Source organism: Anarhichas minor, unplaced genomic scaffold (assembly GCF_050575085.1).
Source record: "Anarhichas minor isolate MPS153535 unplaced genomic scaffold, ASM5057508v1 ptg000040l, whole genome shotgun sequence".
Taxonomy (NCBI): domain Eukaryota; kingdom Metazoa; phylum Chordata; class Actinopteri; order Perciformes; family Anarhichadidae; genus Anarhichas; species Anarhichas minor.
The window spans coordinates 17,670,329-17,697,553 of NW_027466486.1; the positions used below are offsets into that span (position 1 = coordinate 17,670,329).

Below are 27,225 nucleotides of genomic sequence, written 5' to 3' on the forward strand. Positions count from 1 at the left end.
ATGTAGGCGTTTTTTAATGTCCATTCGGGTGTGAGGCCCTATCAGCTTTCCTTGCTTGGTTACGTTAAAGGGAAGACCGCTGACTTCTCATATCAATGGCATCTCCAAAAGCATATTGATGGCCAGTATGGGGATTGAACCCATGACCTTGGCGTTATTAGCACCACGCTCTGACCATCTGAGCTAACCGGCCCTTTTTCACTTGTTAATTCAACTCCATTACTTCCAGAATTATAGCAGGACAGAACGTGCAAAATGCAAGAATTTATTTAATGGTCAGTCGGGTGTGAAACCCCATCAGCTTTACTTGCGTAGTTAGGTTAAATGGAAGACCGCTGACATCTCATATGAATGGAATGACCTCAATTTTAAAGTAACATTGCTTACACCATATTGCTCATAATGAGCATTGACCTATCAACCACGAAGGGACTCAAACCCTCAATCTTCTGATCCGAAGTCAGACGCCTTGTCCATTAGGCCACATGGTCGCTAAATGCAGGATTGTTGCACTTCACAAGTGCAATGGTTTAGATGCTGAGGAGGGAGCTATCCTTTGTCCAAAGACATACTGCAAAGCTGGCTTAAATGGTACACTGCTGACTTCACATGTGAAAGTCATTGGGATTAGTGCCCACCTCATCCAACAAAATCCTCCGGCAGAGAAAAACACTTTCTATTTCAAACTTACAATTACAGCTTGAAACTTAAACAATTGTAGAAATATAGATTATTTACACTGTGCAGCAAACGGGCTTCCACAAAGTGTCTTTCAATGAGGCTAGAGCTTTTAACCTTGAAGGGATTCAAAACCAGCTCTCTTTTTCCATGATATTTATCTGTATCAATACTGTATCATAAGTTGAACTGCAATTGTAGAGACATTCTTTTGTTAAATAACCATTACTGGCTAGTATGGGGATTGAACCCATGACCTTGGCGTTATTAGCACCACGCTCTGACCATCTGAGCTAACCGGCCCTTTTTCACTTGTTAATTCAAGTCCATTACTTCCAAAATTATAGCAGGACAGAACGTGCAAAATGCAAGAATTTATTTAATGGTCAGTCGGGTGTGAAACCCCATCAGCTTTACTTGCGTAGTTAGGTTAAAGGGAAGACCGCTGACATCTCATATCAATGGCATCTCCAAAAGCATATTGATGGCCAGTATGGGGATTGAACCCATGACCTTGGCTTTATTAGCACCATGCTCTGACCATCTGAGCTAACCGGCCCTTTTTCAATTGTTAATTCAAGTCCATTACTTCCAAAATTATAGCAGGACAGAACGTGCAAAATGCAAGAATTTATTTAATGGTCAGTCGGGTGTGAAACCCCATCAGCTTTACTTGCGTAGTTAGGTTAAAGGGAAGACCGCTGACATCTCATATGAATGGAATGACCTCAATTTTAAAGTAACATTGCTTACACCATATTTCTTATAATGAGCCTTGAGCTATCAACCACGAAGGGACTCGAACCCTCAATCTTCTGATCCGAAGTCAGACGCCTTGTCCATTAGGCCACATGGTCGCTAAATGCAGCATTGTTGCACTTCACAAGTGCAATGGTTTAGATGCTGAGGAGGGAGCTATCCTTTGTCCAAAGACATACTGCAAAGCTGGCTTAAATGGTACACTGCTGACTTCACATGTGAAAGTCATTGGGATTAGTGCCCACCTCATCCAACAAAATCCTCCGGCAGAGAAAAACACTTTCTATTTCAAACTTACAATTACAGCTTGAAACTTAAACAATTGTAGAAATATAGATTATTTACACTGTGCAGGAAACGGGCTTCCACAAAGTGTCTTTGAATGAGGCTAGAGCATTTAACCTTGAAGGGATTCAAAACCAGCTCTCTTTTTCCATGATATTTATCTGTATCAATACTGTATCATAAGTTGAACGGCAATTGTAGAGACATTCTTTTCTTAAATAACCATTACTGGCCAGTATGGGGATTGAACCCATGACCTTGGCGTTATTAGCACCACGCTCTGACCATCTGAGCTAACCGGCCCTTTTTCACTTGTTAATTCAACTCCATTACTTCCAGAATTATACCAGGACAGAATGTGCAAAATGTAGGCGTTTTTTAATGTCCATTCGGGTGTGAGGCCCTATCAGCTTTCCTTGCTTGGTTACGTTAAAGGGAAGACCGCTGACTTCTCATATCAATGGCATCTCCAAAAGCATATTGATGGCCAGTATGGGGATTGAACCCATGACCTTGGCGTTATTAGCACCACGCTCTGACCATCTGAGCTAACCGGCCCTTTTTCACTTGTTAATTCAACTCCATTACTTCCAGAATTATAGCAGGACAGAACGTGCAAAATGCAAGCAGTTATTTAATGGTCAATCGGGTGTGAAACCCCATCAGCTTTACTTGCGTAGTTAGGTTAAAGGGAAGACCGCTGACATCTCATATCAATGGCATCTCCAAAAGCATATTGATGGCCAGTATGGGGATTGAACCCATGACCTTGGCGTTATTAGCACCATGCTCTGACCATCTGAGCTAACCGGCCCTTTTTCACTTGTTAATTCAAGTCCATTACTTCCAAAATTATAGCAGGACAGAACGTGCAAAATGCAAGAATTTATTTAATGGTCAGTCGGGTGTGAAACCCCATCAGCTTTACTTGCGTAGTTAGGTTAAAGGGAAGACCGCTGACATCTCATATGAATGGAATGACCTCAATTTTAAAGTAACATTGCTTACACCATATTTCTTATAATGAGCCTTGAGCTATCAACCACGAAGGGACTCGAACCCTCAATCTTCTGATCCGAAGTCAGACGCCTTGTCCATTAGGCCACATGGTCGCTAAATGCAGGATTGTTGCACTTCACAAGTGCAATGGTTTAGATGCTGAGGAGGGAGCTATCCTTTGTCCAAAGACATACTGCAAAGCTGGCTTAAATGGTACACTGCTGACTTCACATGTGAAAGTCATTGGGATTAGTGCCCACCTCATCCAACAAAATCCTCCGGCAGAGAAAAACACTTTCTATTTCAAACTTACAATTACAGCTTGAAACTTAAACAATTGTAGAAATATAGATTATTTACACTGTGCAGCAAACGGGCTTCCACAAAGTGTCTTTGAATGAGGTTAGAGCTTTTAACCTTGAAGGGATTCAAAACCAGTTCTCTTTTTCCATGATATTTATCTGTATCAATACTGTATCATAAGTTGAACGGCAATTGTAGAGACATTCTTTTGTTAAATAACCATTACTGGCCAGTACGGGGATTGAACCCATGACCTTGGCGTTATTAGCACCACACTCTGAACATCTGAGCTAACCGGCCCTTTTTCACTTGTTAATTCAAGTCCATTACTTCCAAAATTATAGCAGGACAGAACGTGCAAAATGCAAGCATTTATTTAATGGTCAATCGGGTGTGAAACCCCATCAGCTTTACTTGCGTAGTTAGGTTAAAGGGAAGACCGCTGACATCTCATATGAATGGAATGACCTCAATTTTAAAGTAACATTGCTTAAACCATATTTCTTATAATGAGCCTTGAGCTATCAACCACGAAGGGACTCGAACCCTCAATCTTCTGATCCGAAGTCAGACGCCTTGTCCATTAGGCCACATGGTCGCTAAATGCAGGATTGTTGCACTTCACAAGTGCAATGGTTTAGATGCTGAGGAGGGAGCTATCCTTTGTCCAAAGACATACTGCAAAGCTGGCTTAAATGGTACACTGCTGACTTCACATGTGAAAGTCATTGGGATTAGTGCCCACCTCATCCAACAAAATCCTCCGGCAGAGAAAAACACTTTCTATTTCAAACTTACAATTACAGCTTGAAACTTAAACAATTGTAGAAATATAGATTATTTACACTGTGCAGCAAACGGGCTTCCACAAAGTGTCTTTGAATGAGGCTAGAGCATTTAACCTTGAAGGGATTCAAAACCAGCTCTCTTTTTCCATGATATTTATCTGTATCAATACTGTATCATAACTTGAACGGCAATTGTAGAGACATTCTTTTGTTAAATAACCATTACTGGCCAGTATGGGGATTGAACCCATGACCTTGGCGTTATTAGCACCACGCTCTGACCATCTGAGCTAACCGGCCCTTTTTCACTTGTTAATTCAACTCCATTACTTCCAGAATTATAGCAGGACAGAACGTGCAAAATGCAAGCAGTTATTTAATGGTCAATCGGGTGTGAAACCCCATCAGCTTTACTTGCGTAGTTAGGTTAAAGGGAAGACCGCTGACATCTCATATCAATGGCATCTCCAAAAGCATATTGATGGCCAGTATGGGGATTGAACCCATGACCTTGGCGTTATTAGCACCATGCTCTGACCATCTGAGCTAACCGGCCCTTTTTCACTTGTTAATTCAAGTCCATTACTTCCAAAATTATAGCAGGACAGAACGTGCAAAATGCAAGAATTTATTTAATGGTCAGTCGGGTGTGAAACCCCATCAGCTTTACTTGCGTAGTTAGGTTAAAGGGAAGACCGCTGACATCTCATATGAATGGAATGACCTCAATTTTAAAGTAACATTGCTTACACCATATTTCTTATAATGAGCCTTGAGCTATCAACCACGAAGGGACTCGAACCCTCAATCTTCTGATCCGAAGTCAGACGCCTTGTCCATTAGGCCACATGGTCGCTAAATGCAGGATTGTTGCACTTCACAAGTGCAATGGTTTAGATGCTGAGGAGGGAGCTATCCTTTGTCCAAAGACATACTGCAAAGCTGGCTTAAATGGTACACTGCTGACTTCACATGTGAAAGTCATTGGGATTAGTGCCCACCTCATCCAACAAAATCCTCCGGCAGAGAAAAACACTTTCTATTTCAAACTTACAATTACAGCTTGAAACTTAAACAATTGTAGAAATATAGATTATTTACACTGTGCAGCAAACGGGCTTCCACAAAGTGTCTTTGAATGAGGCTAGAGCATTTAACCTTGAAGGGATTCAAAACCAGCTCTCTTTTTCCATGATATTTATCTGTATCAATACTGTATCATAACTTGAACGGCAATTGTAGAGACATTCTTTTGTTAAATAACCATTACTGGCCAGTATGGGGATTGAACCCATGACCTTGGCGTTATTAGCACCACGCTCTGACCATCTGAGCTAACCGGCCCTTTTCCACTTGTTAATTCAACTCCATTACTTCCAGAATTATACCAGGACAGAATGTGCAAAATGTAGGCGTTTTTTAATGTCCATTCGGGTGTGAGGCCCTATCAGCTTTCCTTGCTTGGTTACGTTAAAGGGAAGACCGCTGACTTCTCATATCAATGGCATCTCCAAAAGCATATTGATGGCCAGTATGGGGATTGAACCCATGACCTTGGCGTTATTAGCACCACGCTCTGACCATCTGAGCTAACCGGCCCTTTTTCACTTGTTAATTCAACTCCATTACTTCCAGAATTATAGCAGGACAGAACGTGCAAAATGCAAGCAGTTATTTAATGGTCAATCGGGTGTGAAACCCCATCAGCTTTACTTGCGTAGTTAGGTTAAAGGGAAGACCGCTGACATCTCATATCAATGGCATCTCCAAAAGCATATTGATGGCCAGTATGGGGATTGAACCCATGACCTTGGCGTTATTAGCACCACGCTCTGACCATCTGAGCTAACCGGCCCTTTTTCACTTGTTAATTCAAGTCCATTACTTCCAAAATTATAGCAGGACAGAACGTGCAAAATGCAAGAATTTATTTAATGGTCAGTCGGGTGTGAAACCCCATCAGCTTTACTTGCGTAGTTAGGTTAAAGGGAAGACCGCTGACATCTCATATGAATGGAATGACCTCAATTTTAAAGTAACATTGCTTACACCATATTTCTTATAATGAGCCTTGAGCTATCAACCACGAAGGGACTCGAACCCTCAATCTTCTGATCCGAAGTCAGACGCCTTGTCCATTAGGCCACATGGTCGCTAAATGCAGGATTGTTGCACTTCACAAGTGCAATGGTTTAGATGCTGAGGAGGGAGCTATCCTTTGTCCAAAGACATACTGCAAAGCTGGCTTAAATGGTACACTGCTGACTTCACATGTGAAAGTCATTGGGATTAGTGCCCACCTCATCCAACAAAATCCTCCGGCAGAGAAAAACACTTTCTATTTCAAACTTACAATTACAGCTTGAAACTTAAACAATTGTAGAAATATAGATTATTTACACTGTGCAGCAAACGGGCTTCCACAAAGTGTCTTTGAATGAGGTTAGAGCTTTTAACCTTGAAGGGATTCAAAACCAGTTCTCTTTTTCCATGATATTTATCTGTATCAATACTGTATCATAAGTTGAACGGCAATTGTAGAGACATTCTTTTGTTAAATAACCATTACTGGCCAGTACGGGGATTGAACCCATGACCTTGGCGTTATTAGCACCACACTCTGAACATCTGAGCTAACCGGCCCTTTTTCACTTGTTAATTCAAGTCCATTACTTCCAAAATTATAGCAGGACAGAACGTGCAAAATGCAAGCATTTATTTAATGGTCAATCGGGTGTGAAACCCCATCAGCTTTACTTGCGTAGTTAGGTTAAAGGGAAGACCGCTGACATCTCATATGAATGGAATGACCTCAATTTTAAAGTAACATTGCTTAAACCATATTTCTTATAATGAGCCTTGAGCTATCAACCACGAAGGGACTCGAACCCTCAATCTTCTGATCCGAAGTCAGACGCCTTGTCCATTAGGCCACATGGTCGCTAAATGCAGGATTGTTGCACTTCACAAGTGCAATGGTTTAGATGCTGAGGAGGGAGCTATCCTTTGTCCAAAGACATACTGCAAAGCTGGCTTAAATGGTACACTGCTGACTTCACATGTGAAAGTCATTGGGATTAGTGCCCACCTCATCCAACAAAATCCTCCGGCAGAGAAAAACACTTTCTATTTCAAACTTACAATTACAGCTTGAAACTTAAACAATTGTAGAAATATAGATTATTTACACTGTGCAGCAAACGGGCTTCCACAAAGTGTCTTTGAATGAGGCTAGAGCATTTAACCTTGAAGGGATTCAAAACCAGCTCTCTTTTTCCATGATATTTATCTGTATCAATACTGTATCATAACTTGAACGGCAATTGTAGAGACATTCTTTTGTTAAATAACCATTACTGGCCAGTATGGGGATTGAACCCATGACCTTGGCGTTATTAGCACCACGCTCTGACCATCTGAGCTAACCGGCCCTTTTTCACTTGTTAATTCAACTCCATTACTTCCAGAATTATAGCAGGACAGAACGTGCAAAATGCAAGCAGTTATTTAATGGTCAATCGGGTGTGAAACCCCATCAGCTTTACTTGCGTAGTTAGGTTAAAGGGAAGACCGCTGACATCTCATATCAATGGCATCTCCAAAAGCATATTGATGGCCAGTATGGGGATTGAACCCATGACCTTGGCGTTATTAGCACCACGCTCTGACCATCTGAGCTAACCGGCCCTTTTTCACTTGTTAATTCAAGTCCATTACTTCCAAAATTATAGCAGGACAGAACGTGCAAAATGCAAGAATTTATTTAATGGTCAGTCGGGTGTGAAACCCCATCAGCTTTACTTGCGTAGTTAGGTTAAAGGGAAGACCGCTGACATCTCATATGAATGGAATGACCTCAATTTTAAAGTAACATTGCTTACACCATATTTCTTATAATGAGCCTTGAGCTATCAACCACGAAGGGACTCGAACCCTCAATCTTCTGATCCGAAGTCAGACGCCTTGTCCATTAGGCCACATGGTCGCTAAATGCAGGATTGTTGCACTTCACAAGTGCAATGGTTTAGATGCTGAGGAGGGAGCTATCCTTTGTCCAAAGACATACTGCAAAGCTGGCTTAAATGGTACACTGCTGACTTCACATGTGAAAGTCATTGGGATTAGTGCCCACCTCATCCAACAAAATCCTCCGGCAGAGAAAAACACTTTCTATTTCAAACTTACAATTACAGCTTGAAACTTAAACAATTGTAGAAATATAGATTATTTACACTGTGCAGCAAACGGGCTTCCACAAAGTGTCTTTGAATGAGGTTAGAGCTTTTAACCTTGAAGGGATTCAAAACCAGTTCTCTTTTTCCATGATATTTATCTCTATCAATACTGTATCATAAGTTGAACGGCAATTGTAGAGACATTTTTTTGTTAAATAACCATTACTGGCCAGTACGGGGATTGAACCCATGACCTTAGCCTTATTAGCACCACGCTCTGAGCATCTGAGCTAACCGGCCCTTTTTCACTTGTTAATTCAACTCCATTACTTCCAGAATTATAGCAGGACAGAACGTGCAAAATGCAAGCATTTATTTAATGGTCAATCGGGTGTGAAACCCCATCAGCTTTACTTGCGTAGTTAGGTTAAAGGGAAGACCGCTGACATCTCATATGAATGGAATGACCTCAATTTTAAAGTAACATTGCTTACACCATATTTCTTATAATGAGCCTTGAGCTATCAACCACGAAGGGACTCGAACTCTCAATCTTCTGATCCGAAGTCAGACGCCTTGTCCATTAGGCCACATGGTCGCTAAATGCAGGATTGTTGCACTTCACAAGTGCAATGGTTTAGATGCTGAGGAGGGAGCTATCCTTTGTCCAAAGACATACTGCAAAGCTGGCTTAAATGGTACACTGCTGACTTCACATGTGAAAGTCATTGGGATTAGTGCCCACCTCATCCAACAAAATCCTCCGGCAGAGAAAAACACTTTCTATTTCAAATTTACAATTACAGCTTGAAACTTAAACAATTGTAGAAATATAGATTATTTACACTGTGCAGCAAACGGGCTTCCACAAAGTGTCTTTGAATGAGGCTAGAGCTTTTAACCTTGAAGGGATTCAAAACCAGCCCTCTTTTTCCATGATATTTATCTGTATCAATACTGTATCATAAGTTGAACGGCAATTGTAGAGACATTCTTTTGTTAAATAACCATTACTGGCCAGTATGGGGATTGAACCCATGACCTTGGCGTTATTAGCACCACACTCTGACCATCTGAGCTAACCGGCCCTTTTTCACGTGTTAATTCAAGTCCATTACTTCCAAAATTATAGCAGGACAGAACGTGCAAAATGCAAGCATTTATTTAATGGTCAATCGGGTGTGAAACCCCATCAGCTTTACTTGCGTAGTTAGGTTAAAGGGAAGACCGCTGACATCTCATATGAATGGAATGACCTCAATTTTAAAGTAACATTGCTTAAACCATATTTCTTATAATGAGCCTTGAGCTATCAACCACGAAGGGACTCGAACCCTCAATCTTCTGATCCGAAGTCAGACGCCTTGTCCATTAGGCCACATGGTCGCTAAATGCAGGATTGTTGCACTTCACAAGTGCAATGGTTTAGATGCTGAGGAGGGAGCTATCCTTTGTCCAAAGACATACTGCAAAGCTGGCTTAAATGGTACACTGCTGACTTCACATGTGAAAGTCATTGGGATTAGTGCCCACCTCATCCAACAAAATCCTCCGGCAGAGAAAAACACTTTCTATTTCAAATTTACAATTACAGCTTGAAACTTAAACAATTGTAGAAATATAGATTATTTACACTGTGCAGCAAACGGGCTTCCACAAAGTGTCTTTGAATGAGGCTAGAGCTTTTAACCTTGAAGGGATTCAAAACCAGCTCTCTTTTTCCATGATATTTATCTGTATCAATACTGTATCATAAGTTGAACGGCAATTGTAGAGACATTCTTTTGTTAAATAACCATTACTGGCCAGTATGGGGATTGAACCCATGACCTTGGGGTTATTAGCACCACACTCTGACCATCTGAGCTAACCGGCCCTTTTTCACTTGTTAATTCAAGTCCATTACTTCCAAAATTATAGCAGGACAGAACGTGCAAAATGCAAGCATTTATTTAATGGTCAATCGGGTGTGAAACCCCATCAGCTTTACTTGCGTAGTTAGGTTAAAGGGAAGACCGCTGACATCTCATATGAATGGAATGACCTCAATTTTAAAGTAACATTGCTTACACCATATTTCTTATAATGAGCCTTGAGCTATCAACCACGAAGGGACTCGAACCCTCAATCTTCTGATCCGAAGTCAGACGCCTTGTCCATTAGGCCACATGGTCGCTAAATGCAGGATTGTTGCACTTCACAAGTGCAATGGTTTAGATGCTGAGGAGGGAGCTATCCTTTGTCCAAAGACATACTGCAAAGCTGGCTTAAATGGTACACTGCTGACTTCACATGTGAAAGTCATTGGGATTAGTGCCCACCTCATCCAACAAAATCCTCCGGCAGAGAAAAACACTTTCTATTTCAAATTTACAATTACAGCTTGAAACTTAAACAATTGTAGAAATATAGATTATTTACACTGTGCAGCAAACGGGCTTCCACAAAGTGTCTTTGAATGAGGCTAGAGCTTTTAACCTTGAAGGGATTCAAAACCAGCTCTCTTTTTCCATGATATTTATCTGTATCAATACTGTATCATAAGTTGAACGGCAATTGTAGAGACATTCTTTTGTTAAATAACCATTACTTGCCAGTATGGGGATTGAACCCATGACCTTGGCGTTATTAGCACCACGCTCTGACCATCTGAGCTAACCGGCCCTTTTTCACTTGTTAATTCAACTCCATTACTTCCAGAATTATAGCAGGACAGAACGTGCAAAATGCAAGCATTTATTTAATGGTCAATCGGGTGTGAAACCCCATCAGCTTTACTTGCGTAGTTAGGTTAAAGGGAAGACCGCTGACATCTCATATCAATGGCATCTCCAAAAGCATATTGATGGCCAGTATGGGGATTGAACCCATGACCTTGGCGTTATTAGCACCACGCTCTGACCATCTGAGCTAACCGGCCCTTTTTCACTTGTTAATTCAACTCCATTACTTCCAGAATTATAGCAGGACAGAACGTGCAAAATGCAAGCATTTATTTAATGGTCAATCGGGTGTGAAACCCCATCAGCTTTACTTGCGTAGTTAGGTTAAAGGGAAGACCGCTGACATCTCATATGAATGGAATGACCTCAATTTTAAAGTAACATTGCTTACACCATATTTCTTATAATGAGCCTTGAGCTATCAACCACGAAGGGACTCGAACCCTCAATCTTCTGATCCGAAGTCAGACGCCTTGTCCATTAGGCCACATGGTCGCTAAATGCAGGATTGTTGCACTTCACAAGTGCAATGGTTTAGATGCTGAGGAGGGAGCTATCCTTTGTCCAAAGACATACTGCAAAGCTGGCTTAAATGGTACACTGCTGACTTCACATGTGAAAGTCATTGGGATTAGTGCCCACCTCATCCAACAAAGTCCTCCGGCAGAGAAAAACACTTTCTATTTCAAACTTACAATTACAGCTTGAAACTTAAACAATTGTAGAAATATAGATTATTTACACTGTGCAGCAAACGGGCTTCCACAAAGTGTCTTTGAATGAGGCTAGAGCTTTTAACCTTGAAGGGATTCAAAACCAGCTCTCTTTTTCCATGATATTTATCTGTATCAATACTGTATCATAAGTTGAACGGCAATTGTAGAGACATTCTTTTGTTAAATAACCATTACTGGCCAGTATGGTGATTGAACCCATGACCTTGGCGTTATTAGCACCACGCTCTGACCATCTGAGCTAACCGGCCCTTTTTAACTTGTTAATTCAAGTCCATTACTTCCAAAATTATAGCAGGACACAACGTGCAAAATGCAAGAATTTATTTAATGGTCAGTCGGGTGTGAAACCCCATCAGCTTTACTTGCGTAGTTAGGTTAAAGGGAAGACCGCTGACATCTCATATGAATGGAATGACCTCAATTTTAAAGTAACATTGCTTACACCATATTTCTTATAATGAGCCTTGAGCTATCAACCACGAAGGGACTCGAACCCTCAATCTTCTGATCCGAAGTCAGACGCCTTGTCCATTAGGCCACATGGTCGCTAAATGCAGGATTGTTGCACTTCACAAGTGCAATGGTTTAGATGCTGAGGAGGGAGCTATCCTTTGTCCAAAGACATACTGCAAAGCTGGCTAAAATGGTACACTGCTGACTTCACATGTGAAAGTCATTGGGATTAGTGCCCACCTCATCCAACAAAGTCCTCCGGCAGAGAAAAACACTTTCTATTTCAAACTTACAATTACAGCTTGAAACTTAAACAATTGTAGAAATATAGATTATTTACACTGTGCAGCAAACGGGCTTCCACAAAGTGTCTTTGAATGAGGCTAGAGCTTTTAACCTTGAAGGGATTCAAAACCAGCTCTCTTTTTCCATGATATTTATCTGTATCAATACTGTATCATAAGTTGAACGGCAATTGTAGAGACATTCTTTTGTTAAATAACCATTACTGGCCAGTATGGGGATTGAACCCATGACCTTGGCGTTATTAGCACCACGCTCTGACCATCTGAGCTAACCGGCCCTTTTTCACTTGTTAATTCAAGTCCATTACTTCCAAAATTATAGCAGGACACAACGTGCAAAATGCAAGAATTTATTTAATGGTCAGTCGGGTGTGAAACCCCATCAGCTTTACTTGCGTAGTTAGGTTAAAGGGAAGACCGCTGACATCTCATATGAATGGAATGACCTCAATTTTAAAGTAACATTGCTTACACCATATTTCTTATAATGAGCCTTGAGCTATCAACCACGAAGGGACTCGAACCCTCAATCTTCTGATCCGAAGTCAGACGCCTTGTCCATTAGGCCACATGGTCGCTAAATGCAGGATTGTTGCACTTCACAAGTGCAATGGTTTAGATGCTGAGGAGGGAGCTATCCTTTGTCCAAAGACATACTGCAAAGCTGGCTTAAATGGTACACTGCTGACTTCACATGTGAAAGTCATTGGGATTAGTGCCCACCTCATCCAACAAAATCCTCCGGCAGAGAAAAACACTTTCTATTTCAAACTTACAATTACAGCTTGAAACTTAAACAATTGTAGAAATATAGATTATTTACACTGTGCAGCAAACGGGCTTCCACAAAGTGTCTTTGAATGAGGCTAGAGCTTTTAACCTTGAAGGGATTCAAAACCAGCTCTCTTTTTCCATGATATTTATCTGTATCAATACTGTATCATAAGTTGAACGGCAATTGTAGAGACATTCTTTTGTTAAATAACCATTACTGGCCAGTATGGGGATTGAACCCATGACCTTGGCGTTATTAGCACCACGCTCTGACCATCTGAGCTAACCGGCCCTTTTTCACTTGTTAATTCAACTCCATTACTTCCAGAATTATAGCAGGACAGAACGTGCAAAATGCAAGCATTTATTTAATGGTCAATCGGGTGTGAAACCCCATCAGCTTTACTTGCGTAGTTAGGTTAAAGGGAAGACCGCTGACATCTCATATGAATGGAATGACCTCAATTTTAAAGTAACATTGCTTACACCATATTTCTTATAATGAGCCTTGAGCTATCAACCACGAAGGGACTCGAACCCTCAATCTTCTGATCCGAAGTCAGACGCCTTGTCCATTAGGCCACATGGTCGCTAAATGCAGGATTGTTGCACTTCACAAGTGCAATGGTTTAGATGCTGAGGAGGGAGCTATCCTTTGTCCAAAGACATACTGCAAAGCTGGCTTAAATGGTACACTGCTGACTTCACATGTGAAAGTCATTGGGATTAGTGCCCACCTCATCCAACAAAGTCCTCCGGCAGAGAAAAACACTTTCTATTTCAAACTTACAATTACAGCTTGAAACTTAAACAATTGTAGAAATATAGATTATTTACACTGTGCAGCAAACGGGCTTCCACAAAGTGTCTTTGAATGAGGCTAGAGCTTTTAACCTTGAAGGGATTCAAAACCAGCTCTCTTTTTCCATGATATTTATCTGTATCAATACTGTATCATAAGTTGAACGGCAATTGTAGAGACATTCTTTTGTTAAATAACCATTACTGGCCAGTATGGGGATTGAACCCATGACCTTGGCGTTATTAGCACCACGCTCTGACCATCTGAGCTAACCAGCCCTTTTTCACTTGTTAATTCAAGTCCATTACTTCCAAAATTATAGCAGGACACAACGTGCAAAATGCAAGAATTTATTTAATGGTCAGTCGGGTGTGAAACCCCATCAGCTTTACTTGCGTAGTTAGGTTAAAGGGAAGACCGCTGACATCTCATATGAATGGAATGACCTCAATTTTAAAGTAACATTGCTTACACCATATTTCTTATAATGAGCCTTGAGCTATCAACCACGAAGGGACTCGAACCCTCAATCTTCTGATCCGAAGTCAGACGCCTTGTCCATTAGGCCACATGGTCGCTAAATGCAGGATTGTTGCACTTCACAAGTGCAATGGTTTAGATGCTGAGGAGGGAGCTATCCTTTGTCCAAAGACATACTGCAAAGCTGGCTTAAATGGTACACTGCTGACTTCACATGTGAAAGTCATTGGGATTAGTGCCCACCTCATCCAACAAAGTCCTCCGGCAGAGAAAAACACTTTCTATTTCAAACTTACAATTACAGCTTGAAACTTAAACAATTGTAGAAATATAGATTATTTACACTGTGCAGCAAACGGGCTTCCACAAAGTGTCTTTGAATGAGGCTAGAGCTTTTAACCTTGAAGGGATTCAAAACCAGCTCTCTTTTTCCATGATATTTATCTGTATCAATACTGTATCATAAGTTGAACGGCAATTGTAGAGACATTCTTTTGTTAAATAACCATTACTGGCCAGTATGGGGATTGAACCCATGACCTTGGGGTTATTAGCACCACACTCTGACCATCTGAGCTAACCGGCCCTTTTTCACTTGTTAATTCAAGTCCATTACTTCCAAAATTATAGCAGGACAGAACGTGCAAAATGCAAGCATTTATTTAATGGTCAATCGGGTGTGAAACCCCATCAGCTTTACTTGCGTAGTTAGGTTAAAGGGAAGACCGCTGACATCTCATATGAATGGAATGACCTCAATTTTAAAGTAACATTGCTTACACCATATTTCTTATAATGAGCCTTGAGCTATCAACCACGAAGGGACTCGAACCCTCAATCTTCTGATCCGAAGTCAGACGCCTTGTCCATTAGGCCACATGGTCGCTAAATGCAGGATTGTTGCACTTCACAAGTGCAATGGTTTAGATGCTGAGGAGGGAGCTATCCTTTGTCCAAAGACATACTGCAAAGCTGGCTTAAATGGTACACTGCTGACTTCACATGTGAAAGTCATTGGGATTAGTGCCCACCTCATCCAACAAAATCCTCCGGCAGAGAAAAACACTTTCTATTTCAAATTTACAATTACAGCTTGAAACTTAAACAATTGTAGAAATATAGATTATTTACACTGTGCAGCAAACGGGCTTCCACAAAGTGTCTTTGAATGAGGCTAGAGCTTTTAACCTTGAAGGGATTCAAAACCAGCTCTCTTTTTCCATGATATTTATCTGTATCAATACTGTATCATAAGTTGAACGGCAATTGTAGAGACATTCTTTTGTTAAATAACCATTACTGGCCAGTATGGGGATTGAACCCATGACCTTGGCTTTATTAGCAACACGCTCTGACCATCTGAGCTAACCGGCCCTTTTTCACTTGTTAATTCAACTCCATTACTTCCAGAATTATAGCAGGACAGAACGTGCAAAATGCAAGCATTTATTTAATGGTCAATCGGGTGTGAAACCCCATCAGCTTTACTTGCGTAGTTAGGGTAAAGGGAAGACCGCTGACATCTCATATCAATGGCATCTCCAAAAGCATATTGATGGCCAGTATGGGGATTGAACCCATGACCTTGGTGTTATTAGCACCACGCTCTGACCATCTGAGCTAACCGGCCCTTTTTCACTTGTTAATTCAAGTCCATTACTTCCAGAATTATAGCAGGACAGAACGTGCAAAATGCAATAATTTATTTAATGGTCAATCGGGTGTGAAACCCCATCAGCTTTACTTGCGTAGTTAGGCTAAAGGGAAGACCGCTGACATCTCATATGAATGGAATGACCTCAATTTTATAGTAACATTGCTTACACCATATTTCTTATAATGAGCCTTGAGCTATCAACCACGAAGGGACTCGAACCCTCAATCTTCTGATCCGAAGTCAGACGCCTTGTCCATTAGGCCACATGGTCGCTAAATGCAGGATTGTTGCACTTCACAAGTGCAATGGTTTAGATGCTGAGGAGGGAGCTATCCTTTGTCCAAAGACATACTGCAAAGCTGGCTTAAATGGTACACTGCTGACTTCACATGTGAAAGTCATTGGGATTAGTGCCCACCTCATCCAACAAAATCCTCCGGCAGAGAAAAACACTTTCTATTTCAAACTTACAATTACAGCTTGAAACTTAAACAATTGTAGAAATATAGATTATTTACACTGTGCAGCAAACGGGCTTCCACAAAGTGTCTTTGAATGAGGCTAGAGCTTTTAACCTTGAAGGGATTCAAAACCAGCTCTCTTTTTCCATGATATTTATCTGTATCAATACTGTATCATAAGTTGAACGGCAATTGTAGAGACATTCTTTTGTTAAATAACCATTACTGGCCAGTATGGGGATTGAACCCATGACCTTGGCGTTATTAGCACCACGCTCTGACCATCTGAGCTAACCGGCCCTTTTTCACTTGTTAATTCAACTCCATTACTTCCAGAATTATAGCAGGACAGAACGTGCAAAATGCAAGCATTTATTTAATGGTCAATCGGGTGTGAAACCCCATCAGCTTTACTTGCGTAGTTAGGTTAAAGGGAAGACCGCTGACATCTCATATGAATGGAATGACCTCAATTTTAAAGTAACATTGCTTACACCATATTTCTTATAATGAGCCTTGAGCTATCAACCACGAAGGGACTCGAACCCTCAATCTTCTGATCCGAAGTCAGACGCCTTGTCCATTAGGCCACATGGTCGCTAAATGCAGGATTGTTGCACTTCACAAGTGCAATGGTTTAGATGCTGAGGAGGGAGCTATCCTTTGTCCAAAGACATACTGCAAAGCTGGCTTAAATGGTACACTGCTGACTTCACATGTGAAAGTCATTGGGATTAGTGCCCACCTCATCCAACAAAGTCCTCCGGCAGAGAAAAACACTTTCTATTTCAAACTTACAATTACAGCTTGAAACTTAAACAATTGTAGAAATATAGATTATTTACACTGTGCAGCAAACGGGCTTCCACAAAGTGTCTTTGAATGAGGCTAGAGCTTTTAACCTTGAAGGGATTCAAAACCAGCTCTCTTTTTCCATGATATTTATCTGTATCAATACTGTATCATAAGTTGAACGGCAATTGTAGAGACATTCTTTTGTTAAATAACCATTACTGGCCAGTATGGGGATTGAACCCATGACCTTGGCGTTATTAGCACCACGCTCTGACCATCTGAGCTAACCAGCCCTTTTTCACTTGTTAATTCAAGTCCATTACTTCCAAAATTATAGCAGGACACAACGTGCAAAATGCAAGAATTTATTTAATGGTCAGTCGGGTGTGAAACCCCATCAGCTTTACTTGCGTAGTTAGGTTAAAGGGAAGACCGCTGACATCTCATATGAATGGAATGACCTCAATTTTAAAGTAACATTGCTTACACCATATTTCTTATAATGAGCCTTGAGCTATCAACCACGAAGGGACTCGAACCCTCAATCTTCTGATCCGAAGTCAGACGCCTTGTCCATTAGGCCACATGGTCGCTAAATGCAGGATTGTTGCACTTCACAAGTGCAATGGTTTAGATGCTGAGGAGGGAGCTATCCTTTGTCCAAAGACATACTGCAAAGCTGGCTTAAATGGTACACTGCTGACTTCACATGTGAAAGTCATTGGGATTAGTGCCCACCTCATCCAACAAAGTCCTCCGGCAGAGAAAAACACTTTCTATTTCAAACTTACAATTACAGCTTGAAACTTAAACAATTGTAGAAATATAGATTATTTACACTGTGCAGCAAACGGGCTTCCACAAAGTGTCTTTGAATGAGGCTAGAGCTTTTAACCTTGAAGGGATTCAAAACCAGCTCTCTTTTTCCATGATATTTATCTGTATCAATACTGTATCATAAGTTGAACGGCAATTGTAGAGACATTCTTTTGTTAAATAACCATTACTGGCCAGTATGGGGATTGAACCCATGACCTTGGCGTTATTAGCACCACGCTCTGACCATCTGAGCTAACCGGCCCTTTTTCACTTGTTAATTCAAGTCCATTACTTCCAGAATTATAGCAGGACAGAACGTGCAAAATGCAATAATTTATTTAATGGTCAATCGGGTGTGAAACCCCATCAGCTTTACTTGCGTAGTTAGGCTAAAGGGAAGACCGCTGACATCTCATATGAATGGAATGACCTCAATTTTAAAGTAACATTGCTTACACCATATTTCTTATAATGAGCCTTGAGCTATCAACCACGAAGGGACTCGAACCCTCAATCTTCTGATCCGAAGTCAGACGCCTTGTCCATTAGGCCACATGGTCGCTAAATGCAGGATTGTTGCACTTCACAAGTGCAATGGTTTAGATGCTGAGGAGGGAGCTATCCTTTGTCCAAAGACATACTGCAAAGCTGGCTTAAATGGTACACTGCTGACTTCACATGTGAAAGTCATTGGGATTAGTGCCCACCTCATCCAACAAAATCCTCCGGCAGAGAAAAACACTTTCTATTTCAAACTTACAATTACAGCTTGAAACTTAAACAATTGTAGAAATATAGATTATTTACACTGTGCAGCAAACAGGCTTCCACAAAGTGTCTTTGAATGAGGCTAGAGCTTTTAACCTTGAAGGGATTCAAAACCAGCTCTCTTTTTCCATGATATTTATCTGTATCAATACTGTATCATAAGTTGAACGGCAATTGTAGAGACATTCTTTTGTTAAATAACCATTACTGGCCAGTATGGGGATTGAACCCATGACCTTGGCGTTATTAGCACCACGCTCTGACCATCTGAGCTAACCGGCCCTTTTTCACTTGTTAATTCAACTCCATTACTTCCAGAATTATAGCAGGACAGAACGTGCAAAATGCAAGCATTTATTTAATGGTCAATCGGGTGTGAAACCCCATCAGCTTTACTTGCGTAGTTAGGTTAAAGGGAAGACCGCTGACATCTCATATGAATGGAATGACCTCAATTTTAAAGTAACATTGCTTACACCATATTTCTTATAATGAGCCTTGAGCTATCAACCACGAAGGGACTCGAACCCTCAATCTTCTGATCCGAAGTCAGACGCCTTGTCCATTAGGCCACATGGTCGCTAAATGCAGGATTGTTGCACTTCACAAGTGCAATGGTTTAGATGCTGAGGAGGGAGCTATCCTTTGTCCAAAGACATACTGCAAAGCTGGCTTAAATGGTACACTGCTGACTTCACATGTGAAAGTCATTGGGATTAGTGCCCACCTCATCCAACAAAGTCCTCCGGCAGAGAAAAACACTTTCTATTTCAAACTTACAATTACAGCTTGAAACTTAAACAATTGTAGAAATATAGATTATTTACACTGTGCAGCAAACGGGCTTCCACAAAGTGTCTTTGAATGAGGCTAGAGCTTTTAACCTTGAAGGGATTCAAAACCAGCTCTCTTTTTCCATGATATTTATCTGTATCAATACTGTATCATAAGTTGAACGGCAATTGTAGAGACATTCTTTTGTTAAATAACCATTACTGGCCAGTATGGGGATTGAACCCATGACCTTGGCGTTATTAGCACCACGCTCTGACCATCTGAGCTAACCAGCCCTTTTTCACTTGTTAATTCAAGTCCATTACTTCCAAAATTATAGCAGGACACAACGTGCAAAATGCAAGAATTTATTTAATGGTCAGTCGGGTGTGAAACCCCATCAGCTTTACTTGCGTAGTTAGGTTAAAGGGAAGACCGCTGACATCTCATATGAATGGAATGACCTCAATTTTAAAGTAACATTGCTTACACCATATTTCTTATAATGAGCCTTGAGCTATCAACCACGAAGGGACTCGAACCCTCAATCTTCTGATCCGAAGTCAGACGCCTTGTCCATTAGGCCACATGGTCGCTAAATGCAGGATTGTTGCACTTCACAAGTGCAATGGTTTAGATGCTGAGGAGGGAGCTATCCTTTGTCCAAAGACATACTGCAAAGCTGGCTTAAATGGTACACTGCTGACTTCACATGTGAAAGTCATTGGGATTAGTGCCCACCTCATCCAACAAAGTCCTCCGGCAGAGAAAAACACTTTCTATTTCAAACTTACAATTACAGCTTGAAACTTAAACAATTGTAGAAATATAGATTATTTACACTGTGCAGCAAACGGGCTTCCACAAAGTGTCTTTGAATGAGGCTAGAGCTTTTAACCTTGAAGGGATTCAAAACCAGCTCTCTTTTTCCATGATATTTATCTGTATCAATACTGTATCATAAGTTGAACGGCAATTGTAGAGACATTCTTTTGTTAAATAACCATTACTGGCCAGTATGGGGATTGAACCCATGACCTTGGCGTTATTAGCACCACGCTCTGACCATCTGAGCTAACCGGCCCTTTTTCACTTGTTAATTCAAGTCCATTACTTCCAGAATTATAGCAGGACAGAACGTGCAAAATGCAATAATTTATTTAATGGTCAATCGGGTGTGAAACCCCATCAGCTTTACTTGCGTAGTTAGGCTAAAGGGAAGACCGCTGACATCTCATATGAATGGAATGACCTCAATTTTATAGTAACATTGCTTACACCATATTTCTTATAATGAGCCTTGAGCTATCAACCACGAAGGGACTCGAACCCTCAATCTTCTGATCCGAAGTCAGACGCCTTGTCCATTAGGCCACATGGTCGCTAAATGCAGGATTGTTGCACTTCACAAGTGCAATGGTTTAGATGCTGAGGAGGGAGCTATCCTTTGTCCAAAGACATACTGCAAAGCTGGCTTAAATGGTACACTGCTGACTTCACATGTGAAAGTCATTGGGATTAGTGCCCACCTCATCCAACAAAATCCTCCGGCAGAGAAAAACACTTTCTATTTCAAATTTACAATTACAGCTTGAAACTTAAACAATTGTAGAAATATAGTTTATTTACACTGTGCAGCAAACAGGCTTCCACAAAGTGTCTTTGAATGAGGCTAGAGCTTTTAACCTTGAAGGGATTCAAAACCAGCTCTCTTTTTCCATGATATTTATCTGTATCAATACTGTATCATAAGTTGAACAGCAATTGTAGAGACATTCTTTTGTTAAATAACCATTACTGGCCAGTATGGGGATTGAACCCATGACCTTGGCGTTATTAGCACCACGCTCTGACCATCTGAGCTAACCGGCCCTTTTTCACTTGTTAATTCAAGTCCATTACTTCCAGAATTATAGCAGGACAGAACGTGCAAAATGCAATAATTTATTTAATGGTCAATCGGGTGTGAAACCCCATCAGCTTTACTTGCGTAGTTAGGCTAAAGGGAAGACCGCTGACATCTCATATGAATGGAATGACCTCAATTTTATAGTAACATTGCTTACACCATATTTCTTATAATGAGCCTTGAGCTATCAACCACGAAGGGACTCGAACCCTCAATCTTCTGATCCGAAGTCAGACGCCTTGTCCATTAGGCCACATGGTCGCTAAATGCAGGATTGTTGCACTTCACAAGTGCAATGGTTTAGATGCTGAGGAGGGAGCTATCCTTTGTCCAAAGACATACTGCAAAGCTGGCTTAAATGGTACACTGCTGACTTCACATGTAAAAGTCATTGGGATTAGTGCCCACCTCATCCAACAAAATCCTCTGGCAGAGAAAAACACTTTCTATTTCAAACTTACAATTACAGCTTGAAACTTAAACAATTGTAGAAATATAGTTTATTTACACTGTGCAGCAAACGGACTTCCACAAAGTGTCTTCGAATGAGGCTAGAGCTTTTAACCTTGAAGGGATTCAAAACCAGCTCTCTTTTTCCATGATATTTATCTGTATCAATACTGTATCATAAGTTGAACGGCAATTGTAGAGACATTCTTTTGTTAAATAACCATTACTGGCCAGTATGGGGATTGAACCCATGACCTTGGCGTTATTAGCAACACGCTCTGACCATCTGAGCTAACCGGCCCTTTTTCACTTGTTAATTCAACTCCATTACTTCCAGAATTATAGCAGGACAGAACGTGCAAAATGCAAGAATTTATTTAATGGTCAATCGGGTGTGAAACCCCATCAGCTTTACTTGCGTAGTTAGGTTAAAGGGAAGACCGCTGACATCTCATATGAATGGAATGACCTCAATTTTAAAGTAACATTGCTTACGCCATATTTCTTATAATGAGCCTTGAGCTATCAACCACGAAGGGAATCGAACCCTCAATCTTCTGATCCGAAGTCAGACGCCTTGTCCATTAGGCCACATGGTAGCTAAACGCAGGATTGTTGCACTTCACAAGTGCAATGGTTTAGATGCTGAGGAGGGAGCTATCCTTTGTCCAAAGACATACTGCAAAGCTGGCTTAAATGGTACACTGCTGACTTCACATGTGAAAGTCATTGTGATTAGTGCCCACCTCATCCAACAAAATCCTCCGGCAGAGAAAAACACTTTCTATTTCAAACTTACAATTACAGCTTGAAACTTAAACAATTGTAGAAATATAGTTTATTTACACTGTGCAGCAAACGGGCTTCCACAAAGTGTCTTTGAATGAGGCTAGAGCTTTTAACCTTGAAGGGATTCAAAACCAGCTCTCTTTTTCCACGATATTTATCTGTATCAATACTGTATCATAAGTTGAACGGCAATTGTAGAGACATTCTTTTGTTAAATAACCATTACTGGCCAGTATGGGGATTGAACCCATGACCTTGGCGTTATTAGCACCACGCTCTGACCATCTGAGCTAACCGGCCCTTTTTCACTTGTTAATTCAACTCCATTACTTCCAGAATTATAGCAGGACAGAACGTGCAAAATGCAAGCATTTATTTAATGGTCAATCGGGTGTGAAACCCCATCAGCTTTACTTGCGTAGTTAGGGTAAAGGGAAGACCGCTGACATCTCATATCAATGGCATCTCCAAAAGCATATTGATGGCCAGTATGGAGATTGAACCCATGACCTTGGTGTTATTAGCACAACGCTCTGACCATCTGAGCTAACCGGCCCTTTTTCACTTGTTAATTCAAGTCCATTACTTCCAGAATTATAGCAGGACAGAACGTGCAAAATGCAATAATTTATTTAATGGTCAATCGGGTGTGAAACCCCATCAGCTTTACTTGCGTAGTTAGGCTAAAGTGAAGACCGCTGACATCTCATATGAATGGAATGACCTCAATTTTATAGTAACATTGCTTACACCATATTTCTTATAATGAGCCTTGAGCTATCAACCACGAAGGGACTCGAACCCTCAATCTTCTGATCCGAAGTCAGACGCCTTGTCCATTAGGCCACATGGTCGCTAAATGCAGGATTGTTGCACTTCACAAGTGCAATGGTTTAGATGCTGAGGAGGGAGCTATCCTTTGTCCAAAGACATACTGCAAAGCTGGCTTAAATGGTACACTGCTGACTTCACATGTGAAAGTCATTGGGATTAGTGCCCACCTCATCCAACAAAATCCTCCGGCAGAGAAAAACACTTTCTATTTCAAACTTACAATTACAGCTTGAAACTTAAACAATTGTAGAAATATAGTTTATTTACACTGTGCAGCAAACGGGCTTCCACAAAGTGTCTTTGAATGAGGCTAGAGCTTTTAACCTTGAAGGGATTCAAAACCAGCTCTCTTTTTCCATGATATTTATCTGTATCAATACTGTATCATAAGTTGAAAGGCAATTGTAGAGACATTCTTTTGTTAAATAACCATTACTGGCCTGTATGGGGATTGAACCCATGACCTTGGCGTTATTAGCACCACGCTCTGACCATCTGAGCTAACCGGCCCTTTTTCACTTGTTAATTCAACTCCATTACTTCCAGAATTATAGCAGGACAGAACGTGCAAAATGCAAGCATTTATTTAATGGTCAATCGGGTGTGAAACCCCATCAGCTTTACTTGCGTAGTTAGATTAAAGGGAAGACCGCTGACATCTCATATCAATGGCATCTCCAAAAGCATATTGATGGCCAGTATGGGGATTGAACCCATGACCTTGGCGTTATTAGCACCACGCTCTGACCATCTGAGCTAACCCGGCCCTTTTTCACTTGTTAATTCAAGTCCATTACTTCCAAAATTATAGCAGGACAGAACGTGCAAAATGCAAGAATTTATTTAATGGTCAGTCGGGTGTGAAACCCCATCAGCTTTACTTGCGTAGTTAGGTTAAAGGGAAGACCGCTGACATCTCATATGAATGGAATGACCTCAATTTTATAGTAACATTGCTTACACCATATTTCTTATAATGAGTCTTGAGTTATCAACCACGAAGGGACTCGAACCCTCAATCTTCTGATCCGAAGTCAGACGCCTTGTCCATTAGGCCACATGGTCGCTAAATGCAGGATTGTTGCACTTCACAAGTGCAATGGTTTAGATGCTGAGGAGGGAGCTATCCTTTGTCCAAAGACATACTGCAAAGCTGGCTTAAATGGTACACTGCTGACTTCACATGTGAAAGTCATTGGGATTAGTGCCCACCTCATCCAACAAAATCCTCCGGCAGAGAAAAACACTTTCTATTTCAAACTTACAATTACAGCTTGAAACTTAAACAATTGTAGAAATATAGTTTATTTACACTGTGCAGCAAACGGGCTTCCACAAAGTGTCTTTGAATGAGGCTAGAGCTTTTAACATTGAAGGGATTCAAAACCAGCTCTCTTTTTCCATGATATTTATCTGTATCAATACTGTATCATAAGTTGAACAGCAATTGTAGAGACATTCTTTTGTTAAATAATCATTACTGGCCAGTATGGGGATTGAACCCATGACCTTGGCGTTATTAGCACCACGCTCTGACCATCTGAGCTAACCGGCCCTTTTTCACTTGTTAATTCAACTCCATTACTTCCAGAATTATAGCAGGACAGAACGTGCAAAATGCAAGCATTTATTTAATGGTCAATCGGGTGTGAAACCCCATCAGCTTTACTTGCGTAGTTAGATTAAAGGGAAGACCGCTGACATCTCATATCAATGGCATCTCCAAAAGCATATTGATGGCCAGTATGGGGATTGAACCCATGACCTTGGCGTTATTAGCACCACGCTCTGACCATCTGAGCTAACCCGGCCCTTTTTCACTTGTTAATTCAAGTCCATTACTTCCAAAATTATAGCAGGACAGAACGTGCAAAATGCAAGAATTTATTTAATGGTCAATCGGGTGTGAAACCCCATCAGCTTTACTTGCGTAGTTAGGCTAAAGGGAAGACCGCTGACATCTCATATGAATGGAATGACCTCAATTTTATAGTAACATTGCTTACACCATATTTCTTATAATGAGCCTTGAGCTATCAACCACGAAGGGACTCGAACCCTCAATCTTCTGATCCGAAGTCAGACGCCTTGTCCATTAGGCCACATGGTCGCTAAATGCAGGATTGTTGCACTTCACAAGTGCAATGGTTTAGATGCTGAGGAGGGAGCTATCCTTTGTCCAAAGACATACTGCAAAGCTGGCTTAAATGGTACACTGCTGACTTCACATGTGAAAGTCATTGGGATTAGTGCCCACCTCATCCAACAAAATCCTCCGGCAGAGAAAAACACTTTCTATTTCAAACTTACAATTACAGCTTGAAACTTAAACAATTGTAGAAATATAGTTTATTTACACTGTGCAGCAAACGGGCTTCCACAAAGTGTCTTTGAATGAGGCTAGAGCTTTTAACCTGGAAGGGATTCAAAACCAGCTCTCTTTTTCCATGATATTTATCTGTATCAATACTGTATCATAAGTTGAACGGCAATTGTAGAGACATTCTTTTGTTAAATAACCATTACTGGCCAGTATGGGGATTGAACCCATGACCTTGGCTTTATTAGCAACACGCTCTGACCATCTGAGCTAACCGGCCCTTTTTCACTTGTTAATTCAACTCCATTACTTCCAGAATTATAGCAGGACAGAACGTGCAAAATGCAAGCATTTATTTAATGGTCAATCGGGTGTGAAACCCCATCAGCTTTACTTGCGTAGTTAGGGTAAAGGGAAGACCGCTGACATCTCATATCAATGGCATCTCCAAAAGCATATTGATGGCCAGTATGGGGATTGAACCCATGACCTTGGTGTTATTAGCACCACGCTCTGACCATCTGAGCTAACCGGCCCTTTTTCACTTGTTAATTCAAGTCCATTACTTCCAGAATTATAGCAGGACAGAACGTGCAAAATGCAATAATTTATTTAATGGTCAATCGGGTGTGAAACCCCATCAGCTTTACTTGCGTAGTTAGGCTAAAGGGAAGACCGCTGACATCTCATATGAATGGAATGACCTCAATTTTATAGTAACATTGCTTACACCATATTTCTTATAATGAGCCTTGAGCTATCAACCACGAAGGGACTCGAACCCTCAATCTTCTGATCCGAAGTCAGACGCCTTGTCCATTAGGCCACATGGTCGCTAAATGCAGGATTGTTGCACTTCACAAGTGCAATGGTTTAGATGCTGAGGAGGGAGCTATCCTTTGTCCAAAGACATACTGCAAAGCTGGCTTAAATGGTACACTGCTGACTTCACATGTGAAAGTCATTGGGATTAGTGCCCACCTCATCCAACAAAATCCTCCGGCAGAGAAAAACACTTTCTATTTCAAACTTACAATTACAGCTTGAAACTTAAACAATTGTAGAAATATAGTTTATTTACACTGTGCAGCAAACGGGCTTCCACAAAGTGTCTTTGAATGAGGCTAGAGCTTTTAACCTTGAAGGGATTCAGAACCAGCTCTCTTTTTCCATGATATTTATCTGTATCAATACTGTATCATAAGTTGAACGGCAATTGTAGAGACATTCTTTTGTTAAATAACCATTACTGGCCAGTATGGGGATTGAACCCATGACCTTGGCTTTATTAGCACCACGCTCTGACCATCTGAGCTAACTGGCCCTTTTTCACTTGTTAATTCAACTCCATTACTTCCAGAATTATAGCAGGACAGAACGTGCAAAAT

General features: G+C 40.9%; 56 non-coding genes across 56 annotated transcripts; all 56 read right to left on the minus strand.

The window, feature by feature from the left end:
* Positions 1 to 119: 119 nt before the first annotated feature.
* Positions 120 to 193, minus strand: trnai-aau (transfer RNA isoleucine (anticodon AAU)). Its single transcript has one exon. It is a non-coding gene; the product is annotated as a tRNA-Ile (tRNA).
* A 225-nt stretch (positions 194 to 418) lies between these two features.
* On the minus strand, positions 419 to 491 carry trnar-ucg (transfer RNA arginine (anticodon UCG)). Its single transcript has one exon. It is a non-coding gene; the product is annotated as a tRNA-Arg (tRNA).
* Positions 492 to 1,462: 971 nt separating this feature from the next.
* Positions 1,463 to 1,535, minus strand: trnar-ucg (transfer RNA arginine (anticodon UCG)). The gene has a single exon. It is a non-coding gene; the product is annotated as a tRNA-Arg (tRNA).
* A 416-nt stretch (positions 1,536 to 1,951) lies between these two features.
* trnai-aau (transfer RNA isoleucine (anticodon AAU)) lies at positions 1,952 to 2,025 on the minus strand. Its single transcript has one exon. It is a non-coding gene; the product is annotated as a tRNA-Ile (tRNA).
* A 181-nt stretch (positions 2,026 to 2,206) lies between these two features.
* Positions 2,207 to 2,280, minus strand: trnai-aau (transfer RNA isoleucine (anticodon AAU)). The gene has a single exon. It is a non-coding gene; the product is annotated as a tRNA-Ile (tRNA).
* Positions 2,281 to 2,462: 182 nt separating this feature from the next.
* trnai-aau (transfer RNA isoleucine (anticodon AAU)) lies at positions 2,463 to 2,536 on the minus strand. The gene has a single exon. It is a non-coding gene; the product is annotated as a tRNA-Ile (tRNA).
* Positions 2,537 to 2,761: 225 nt separating this feature from the next.
* On the minus strand, positions 2,762 to 2,834 carry trnar-ucg (transfer RNA arginine (anticodon UCG)). Its single transcript has one exon. It is a non-coding gene; the product is annotated as a tRNA-Arg (tRNA).
* A 715-nt stretch (positions 2,835 to 3,549) lies between these two features.
* Positions 3,550 to 3,622, minus strand: trnar-ucg (transfer RNA arginine (anticodon UCG)). The gene has a single exon. It is a non-coding gene; the product is annotated as a tRNA-Arg (tRNA).
* Positions 3,623 to 4,038: 416 nt separating this feature from the next.
* On the minus strand, positions 4,039 to 4,112 carry trnai-aau (transfer RNA isoleucine (anticodon AAU)). Its single transcript has one exon. It is a non-coding gene; the product is annotated as a tRNA-Ile (tRNA).
* A 182-nt stretch (positions 4,113 to 4,294) lies between these two features.
* trnai-aau (transfer RNA isoleucine (anticodon AAU)) lies at positions 4,295 to 4,368 on the minus strand. The gene has a single exon. It is a non-coding gene; the product is annotated as a tRNA-Ile (tRNA).
* A 225-nt stretch (positions 4,369 to 4,593) lies between these two features.
* trnar-ucg (transfer RNA arginine (anticodon UCG)) lies at positions 4,594 to 4,666 on the minus strand. Its single transcript has one exon. It is a non-coding gene; the product is annotated as a tRNA-Arg (tRNA).
* Positions 4,667 to 5,082: 416 nt separating this feature from the next.
* trnai-aau (transfer RNA isoleucine (anticodon AAU)) lies at positions 5,083 to 5,156 on the minus strand. Its single transcript has one exon. It is a non-coding gene; the product is annotated as a tRNA-Ile (tRNA).
* Positions 5,157 to 5,337: 181 nt separating this feature from the next.
* trnai-aau (transfer RNA isoleucine (anticodon AAU)) lies at positions 5,338 to 5,411 on the minus strand. Its single transcript has one exon. It is a non-coding gene; the product is annotated as a tRNA-Ile (tRNA).
* Positions 5,412 to 5,593: 182 nt separating this feature from the next.
* Positions 5,594 to 5,667, minus strand: trnai-aau (transfer RNA isoleucine (anticodon AAU)). The gene has a single exon. It is a non-coding gene; the product is annotated as a tRNA-Ile (tRNA).
* A 225-nt stretch (positions 5,668 to 5,892) lies between these two features.
* On the minus strand, positions 5,893 to 5,965 carry trnar-ucg (transfer RNA arginine (anticodon UCG)). The gene has a single exon. It is a non-coding gene; the product is annotated as a tRNA-Arg (tRNA).
* A 715-nt stretch (positions 5,966 to 6,680) lies between these two features.
* trnar-ucg (transfer RNA arginine (anticodon UCG)) lies at positions 6,681 to 6,753 on the minus strand. Its single transcript has one exon. It is a non-coding gene; the product is annotated as a tRNA-Arg (tRNA).
* Positions 6,754 to 7,169: 416 nt separating this feature from the next.
* Positions 7,170 to 7,243, minus strand: trnai-aau (transfer RNA isoleucine (anticodon AAU)). Its single transcript has one exon. It is a non-coding gene; the product is annotated as a tRNA-Ile (tRNA).
* A 182-nt stretch (positions 7,244 to 7,425) lies between these two features.
* On the minus strand, positions 7,426 to 7,499 carry trnai-aau (transfer RNA isoleucine (anticodon AAU)). Its single transcript has one exon. It is a non-coding gene; the product is annotated as a tRNA-Ile (tRNA).
* Positions 7,500 to 7,724: 225 nt separating this feature from the next.
* trnar-ucg (transfer RNA arginine (anticodon UCG)) lies at positions 7,725 to 7,797 on the minus strand. The gene has a single exon. It is a non-coding gene; the product is annotated as a tRNA-Arg (tRNA).
* Positions 7,798 to 9,001: 1,204 nt separating this feature from the next.
* On the minus strand, positions 9,002 to 9,075 carry trnai-aau (transfer RNA isoleucine (anticodon AAU)). The gene has a single exon. It is a non-coding gene; the product is annotated as a tRNA-Ile (tRNA).
* Positions 9,076 to 9,300: 225 nt separating this feature from the next.
* On the minus strand, positions 9,301 to 9,373 carry trnar-ucg (transfer RNA arginine (anticodon UCG)). The gene has a single exon. It is a non-coding gene; the product is annotated as a tRNA-Arg (tRNA).
* Positions 9,374 to 10,088: 715 nt separating this feature from the next.
* Positions 10,089 to 10,161, minus strand: trnar-ucg (transfer RNA arginine (anticodon UCG)). The gene has a single exon. It is a non-coding gene; the product is annotated as a tRNA-Arg (tRNA).
* A 672-nt stretch (positions 10,162 to 10,833) lies between these two features.
* On the minus strand, positions 10,834 to 10,907 carry trnai-aau (transfer RNA isoleucine (anticodon AAU)). The gene has a single exon. It is a non-coding gene; the product is annotated as a tRNA-Ile (tRNA).
* A 225-nt stretch (positions 10,908 to 11,132) lies between these two features.
* Positions 11,133 to 11,205, minus strand: trnar-ucg (transfer RNA arginine (anticodon UCG)). The gene has a single exon. It is a non-coding gene; the product is annotated as a tRNA-Arg (tRNA).
* A 715-nt stretch (positions 11,206 to 11,920) lies between these two features.
* Positions 11,921 to 11,993, minus strand: trnar-ucg (transfer RNA arginine (anticodon UCG)). The gene has a single exon. It is a non-coding gene; the product is annotated as a tRNA-Arg (tRNA).
* A 416-nt stretch (positions 11,994 to 12,409) lies between these two features.
* On the minus strand, positions 12,410 to 12,483 carry trnai-aau (transfer RNA isoleucine (anticodon AAU)). Its single transcript has one exon. It is a non-coding gene; the product is annotated as a tRNA-Ile (tRNA).
* A 225-nt stretch (positions 12,484 to 12,708) lies between these two features.
* Positions 12,709 to 12,781, minus strand: trnar-ucg (transfer RNA arginine (anticodon UCG)). The gene has a single exon. It is a non-coding gene; the product is annotated as a tRNA-Arg (tRNA).
* Positions 12,782 to 13,197: 416 nt separating this feature from the next.
* Positions 13,198 to 13,271, minus strand: trnai-aau (transfer RNA isoleucine (anticodon AAU)). The gene has a single exon. It is a non-coding gene; the product is annotated as a tRNA-Ile (tRNA).
* Positions 13,272 to 13,496: 225 nt separating this feature from the next.
* trnar-ucg (transfer RNA arginine (anticodon UCG)) lies at positions 13,497 to 13,569 on the minus strand. The gene has a single exon. It is a non-coding gene; the product is annotated as a tRNA-Arg (tRNA).
* A 416-nt stretch (positions 13,570 to 13,985) lies between these two features.
* Positions 13,986 to 14,059, minus strand: trnai-aau (transfer RNA isoleucine (anticodon AAU)). Its single transcript has one exon. It is a non-coding gene; the product is annotated as a tRNA-Ile (tRNA).
* Positions 14,060 to 14,284: 225 nt separating this feature from the next.
* Positions 14,285 to 14,357, minus strand: trnar-ucg (transfer RNA arginine (anticodon UCG)). Its single transcript has one exon. It is a non-coding gene; the product is annotated as a tRNA-Arg (tRNA).
* A 715-nt stretch (positions 14,358 to 15,072) lies between these two features.
* Positions 15,073 to 15,145, minus strand: trnar-ucg (transfer RNA arginine (anticodon UCG)). Its single transcript has one exon. It is a non-coding gene; the product is annotated as a tRNA-Arg (tRNA).
* A 672-nt stretch (positions 15,146 to 15,817) lies between these two features.
* On the minus strand, positions 15,818 to 15,891 carry trnai-aau (transfer RNA isoleucine (anticodon AAU)). The gene has a single exon. It is a non-coding gene; the product is annotated as a tRNA-Ile (tRNA).
* A 225-nt stretch (positions 15,892 to 16,116) lies between these two features.
* On the minus strand, positions 16,117 to 16,189 carry trnar-ucg (transfer RNA arginine (anticodon UCG)). The gene has a single exon. It is a non-coding gene; the product is annotated as a tRNA-Arg (tRNA).
* A 416-nt stretch (positions 16,190 to 16,605) lies between these two features.
* Positions 16,606 to 16,679, minus strand: trnai-aau (transfer RNA isoleucine (anticodon AAU)). Its single transcript has one exon. It is a non-coding gene; the product is annotated as a tRNA-Ile (tRNA).
* A 225-nt stretch (positions 16,680 to 16,904) lies between these two features.
* On the minus strand, positions 16,905 to 16,977 carry trnar-ucg (transfer RNA arginine (anticodon UCG)). The gene has a single exon. It is a non-coding gene; the product is annotated as a tRNA-Arg (tRNA).
* A 416-nt stretch (positions 16,978 to 17,393) lies between these two features.
* Positions 17,394 to 17,467, minus strand: trnai-aau (transfer RNA isoleucine (anticodon AAU)). The gene has a single exon. It is a non-coding gene; the product is annotated as a tRNA-Ile (tRNA).
* Positions 17,468 to 17,692: 225 nt separating this feature from the next.
* trnar-ucg (transfer RNA arginine (anticodon UCG)) lies at positions 17,693 to 17,765 on the minus strand. Its single transcript has one exon. It is a non-coding gene; the product is annotated as a tRNA-Arg (tRNA).
* Positions 17,766 to 18,181: 416 nt separating this feature from the next.
* trnai-aau (transfer RNA isoleucine (anticodon AAU)) lies at positions 18,182 to 18,255 on the minus strand. Its single transcript has one exon. It is a non-coding gene; the product is annotated as a tRNA-Ile (tRNA).
* Positions 18,256 to 18,480: 225 nt separating this feature from the next.
* On the minus strand, positions 18,481 to 18,553 carry trnar-ucg (transfer RNA arginine (anticodon UCG)). Its single transcript has one exon. It is a non-coding gene; the product is annotated as a tRNA-Arg (tRNA).
* A 416-nt stretch (positions 18,554 to 18,969) lies between these two features.
* trnai-aau (transfer RNA isoleucine (anticodon AAU)) lies at positions 18,970 to 19,043 on the minus strand. The gene has a single exon. It is a non-coding gene; the product is annotated as a tRNA-Ile (tRNA).
* A 225-nt stretch (positions 19,044 to 19,268) lies between these two features.
* Positions 19,269 to 19,341, minus strand: trnar-ucg (transfer RNA arginine (anticodon UCG)). Its single transcript has one exon. It is a non-coding gene; the product is annotated as a tRNA-Arg (tRNA).
* Positions 19,342 to 19,757: 416 nt separating this feature from the next.
* On the minus strand, positions 19,758 to 19,831 carry trnai-aau (transfer RNA isoleucine (anticodon AAU)). Its single transcript has one exon. It is a non-coding gene; the product is annotated as a tRNA-Ile (tRNA).
* A 225-nt stretch (positions 19,832 to 20,056) lies between these two features.
* On the minus strand, positions 20,057 to 20,129 carry trnar-ucg (transfer RNA arginine (anticodon UCG)). Its single transcript has one exon. It is a non-coding gene; the product is annotated as a tRNA-Arg (tRNA).
* Positions 20,130 to 20,545: 416 nt separating this feature from the next.
* trnai-aau (transfer RNA isoleucine (anticodon AAU)) lies at positions 20,546 to 20,619 on the minus strand. Its single transcript has one exon. It is a non-coding gene; the product is annotated as a tRNA-Ile (tRNA).
* Positions 20,620 to 20,844: 225 nt separating this feature from the next.
* trnar-ucg (transfer RNA arginine (anticodon UCG)) lies at positions 20,845 to 20,917 on the minus strand. Its single transcript has one exon. It is a non-coding gene; the product is annotated as a tRNA-Arg (tRNA).
* Positions 20,918 to 21,333: 416 nt separating this feature from the next.
* Positions 21,334 to 21,407, minus strand: trnai-aau (transfer RNA isoleucine (anticodon AAU)). The gene has a single exon. It is a non-coding gene; the product is annotated as a tRNA-Ile (tRNA).
* A 225-nt stretch (positions 21,408 to 21,632) lies between these two features.
* Positions 21,633 to 21,705, minus strand: trnar-ucg (transfer RNA arginine (anticodon UCG)). Its single transcript has one exon. It is a non-coding gene; the product is annotated as a tRNA-Arg (tRNA).
* A 715-nt stretch (positions 21,706 to 22,420) lies between these two features.
* On the minus strand, positions 22,421 to 22,493 carry trnar-ucg (transfer RNA arginine (anticodon UCG)). The gene has a single exon. It is a non-coding gene; the product is annotated as a tRNA-Arg (tRNA).
* Positions 22,494 to 22,909: 416 nt separating this feature from the next.
* Positions 22,910 to 22,983, minus strand: trnai-aau (transfer RNA isoleucine (anticodon AAU)). The gene has a single exon. It is a non-coding gene; the product is annotated as a tRNA-Ile (tRNA).
* A 481-nt stretch (positions 22,984 to 23,464) lies between these two features.
* Positions 23,465 to 23,537, minus strand: trnar-ucg (transfer RNA arginine (anticodon UCG)). Its single transcript has one exon. It is a non-coding gene; the product is annotated as a tRNA-Arg (tRNA).
* A 972-nt stretch (positions 23,538 to 24,509) lies between these two features.
* Positions 24,510 to 24,582, minus strand: trnar-ucg (transfer RNA arginine (anticodon UCG)). Its single transcript has one exon. It is a non-coding gene; the product is annotated as a tRNA-Arg (tRNA).
* Positions 24,583 to 24,998: 416 nt separating this feature from the next.
* Positions 24,999 to 25,072, minus strand: trnai-aau (transfer RNA isoleucine (anticodon AAU)). Its single transcript has one exon. It is a non-coding gene; the product is annotated as a tRNA-Ile (tRNA).
* Positions 25,073 to 25,554: 482 nt separating this feature from the next.
* Positions 25,555 to 25,627, minus strand: trnar-ucg (transfer RNA arginine (anticodon UCG)). Its single transcript has one exon. It is a non-coding gene; the product is annotated as a tRNA-Arg (tRNA).
* Positions 25,628 to 26,299: 672 nt separating this feature from the next.
* Positions 26,300 to 26,373, minus strand: trnai-aau (transfer RNA isoleucine (anticodon AAU)). Its single transcript has one exon. It is a non-coding gene; the product is annotated as a tRNA-Ile (tRNA).
* A 225-nt stretch (positions 26,374 to 26,598) lies between these two features.
* Positions 26,599 to 26,671, minus strand: trnar-ucg (transfer RNA arginine (anticodon UCG)). The gene has a single exon. It is a non-coding gene; the product is annotated as a tRNA-Arg (tRNA).
* Positions 26,672 to 27,225: the final 554 nt, after the last annotated feature.